The sequence below is a fragment of the Terrapene carolina genome, unplaced genomic scaffold (assembly GCF_002925995.2).
Source record: "Terrapene carolina triunguis isolate 2854851 unplaced genomic scaffold, T_m_triunguis-2.0 Scaffold33479, whole genome shotgun sequence".
NCBI lineage: Eukaryota > Metazoa > Chordata > Testudines > Emydidae > Terrapene > Terrapene triunguis.
Window position 1 is genome coordinate 1 of NW_020697830.1, and position 3188 is coordinate 3188.

The 3188-nt window shown below is 50.4% G+C and overlaps 1 long non-coding RNA gene across 1 annotated transcript; it reads left to right on the forward strand.

Moving 5' to 3' along the window:
- The first annotated feature begins 1527 nt into the window (after positions 1-1527).
- On the forward strand, positions 1528-2179 carry LOC112119461. The gene is made up of 3 exons (XR_003370539.1): positions 1528-1591; positions 1745-1817; positions 2098-2179. It is a non-coding gene; the product is annotated as an uncharacterized LOC112119461 (long non-coding RNA).
- Positions 2180-3188: the final 1009 nt, after the last annotated feature.

Consider the following 3188-nt stretch of genomic DNA (forward strand, 5'->3'; position numbering starts at 1 on the left):
CAGCACAAGTTTGTACTGATCACAAAAGCCTCCAGTATCTGCGCAAAGCCAAAGCACTGAATCAGGGACAATTCAGCTAGACCTTATTCTTCTCTTGCTTCAATTTCAAGATTACTTAACTGCCCACATGGAACTAAGAATGGCCAGGCTGACGCCCTGTCATCTAATGCAGAATATAACCAAGAAGGGAGAAAGCTAGTCTGGACCAGCCCTTCCTCCTCAAGCCCCGAAACGTGCTTAACACTACCATACCTCAAGCTCTACTCATGCTAATTTAATCAGCCTCCTGGGATGACCCGCTGGCCAGGGAATGGGGACATCTCTGAACAATCAGGAGCCAAGAATGAGAAACAACATTCCATGTGGGACGCGATAACATTTACTAAGGGCCGCCTGTACTGCGAGGATGTCCCCGGTTGAAGGTACTACATCCGAACCAGGGCAACTCCCTGGCACGGCACTTTGGGTGCCTCAAAACCTCCTGCTTCGTTTGGTGGTGCCGGATGTGGGCTGAAATTCAGACTGATATTGACTCATGTGACTTCTGCACTTGCACCAAGGCACCACACACCAAATATCTTGGCACCTCATGTCTTTGCCCCAGCCATGGGCAGCCAGTGCCATGGATTTCATTGCAGAACTCCCTGAATGAAATGGCCACATGGTGGAACTGACTATCATAGAACAACTGACCAAGATGGCACTCTTCTTCCTCTGTGTCCTCATACCTTCGGTGAGAGGACAGATCAGCTCCAAATTTGCAAACCAAAATGCCAACGACACCTTTTTTTGCTAGCTATAGATTTCCCCCTCATTTCATCCCACACTACCAATTGCCTCTCTGAACTTCACAGCTATCGACTTGGTTCAATGAATCCATCACATTCAAGAACTACGTGGGCACCTTGAGGACACTAGGAAGGACTTCAAATAGTATGCAGATTGCCAATGACAGGAGGGGTCAGTCTTTTCAGTAAGGAAACTATTTGATGAAGGGAGGTACCGAGCCCTTGGCATTGACTGAATTCCTAAGCCCCGTGTGTGGCAGCAGTTTCTGCCCCATCCCCCTTCCTTGACCTTCTGATGCCATCCTCCTCCCCTGGTTATAGTAGAGAAAATTCTAGGTCCCTTCCCCTGTGGCACAATCCATGCCCAGAGTGTCCAAGCCCCATGCAGACAATGGGACTGTCCTCTCCTCACCTCCTGGGGAGGGGCGGAACCTACTACCCCCATTTTACAGACAGGAATGAAAGCAATAAAGTGACCTCTCCAAGGTCACACCTACAAACATGGGGTAGATCTGGGAACTGGACTGGCTTCTACTTTAGTGCCTTCCCCACAGGGGCAGCTTCACTTCCTGCCCTTCCTTCTCCCCTCCCCTCTTGGCCCTTCTTCGATGGGGTCTCTGAACAGGAAATGAGCAGGGGCTTCCTCCCCTCTCTGTCTTCCAGGCTCTGGGATCTGGCCTTCCTCCTACATCAATGTAGTCTGCAGCTGGCCCAGCTTGGGGGGCGATGACCTCATCCTGTCAAACCGAGAAGTGCTGGCTCTCAGTGATGCTTAGATGGAAAACCACACACCCCTCATGGAGGTAGGAACCACTCACTCATCTGGGTGATTGTGGCGTTTGGGACAAAGATCAGTTTCCAGGTATATAGTCTGGCTGAGAGCAACCCTTATCCCTGGGTCCCAGCCCTGGGACTGAGACGTTGTTCTCATTGTGCTGTGTTGATTTTATTCCTAGGAAAATCATCCCCAAAGGAGGTGTAAGGATCCTGGACTCTATTGCCTGCAAGAAGCTTCAGCCACCTTCACAGGTAGAGGTCACTGTCTTTCTTACAATGTCACCAGTGCCCCCACCCCCACCAGCAGATACTTTTTCTATGGGAATCTCACTAGAGCAGAGAAGGAATCTCTTCTTCTCTTAGAACATGTCTGCTCAGTAAATCCACCCACACTGACCTCATCTTAGATGCTTTATTTATCTGAGATTAGTGGTATCTTTTGAAAACCCTTAGCATGTGGGGGTGGGGTGGAGCAGGGGAGACTGGAGCTTCAGCAGATTCCCATGAAGAACACCACCCTGTTTTTCTGTAGTCAGGCTAGGGCTCACTGTCCATTGTGGAGGTGAAAAGCGGATGGGAGCTGCTGGATTGGCCTTGATATGCCATGTCCTTGTGTGGATAAGGGACCTACATCACAGAGATGGCCAGCAGCAGATGTACCACACATGACCAGGAATGGGCTGAACAACCTACATTGATAGGTAAGTAAAACTGTAGACACGACGGGCATTGGTGGGGATTGAACCTGGGTCCTTCAGCACAAGCCCCTCTCACTCAAACTAAAGGGATCACTCTAGGAGTCTAAGAGAGCTATCGGGTGAGTCTGATGGAATGAATAGAAAGGGAAGCCTAAGCTGAGGTTGCTGGGCCCTTCCCAGTAGCAGGGAGATGCTGAAGGAAGAAGTGGCAGTAAGATGGGATGGGGATGACTGAGGTGGAGATGTTTACACAGGGAGATGTTTGGATAGGGAGCTTAAGAGGTGAGGAGGAGAAGTCTGAGCTGGACATGGAAAAAGGGCAGCCAGAGCCTGACTTGGGAAAGTGGGGAAGACAGCACCAGGAGAGGAAGTTCATCTCAGCAGCTGCAGTTTGGATGGCTGGCAGGGGGGAGGGGAAGTCACCAGAACGTGATCTGGGGTCTTGTCAGTCGGAAAAGCTTGGATACACTGTCAAAGAGATCGGCCCTATTTTAACAGAGCGAGGAACAGAGATGAAGTGGTGAAGAGTTCCCTGAGACCTAGAAAGGAGGCTGATTGTGACTCTGTTCTGATTCTAAATCCTGTGCTTGGACCACACTCAGTGCAACCGTCTGTAAATTAATGACCTACCTGAACAACCACCAGTGCTGCCGCTGCCTGTCCTGGAGCAGAAAACTGAGAATTTTGTGGGAGCTTTCTCAGGTCAGTGTCAACCAAGGCTGGTGGCCTGTTGGAGAATCTGTCTGACGCATTTGGAAAGCAGTCGCTTAGAAATGGCTGCTCCACGTAAGGGCATGGGGGTTGCAAAAACCCTCCAATGCACAGAGCTCTGACTAACAAGGCTTGTGTTCTGTCACTAGAGTCCTGATGTCAGAGACCAGATGGCTGCCCCTGTGGTCTGGGCCATGGTGTTCTGCACTGAGGA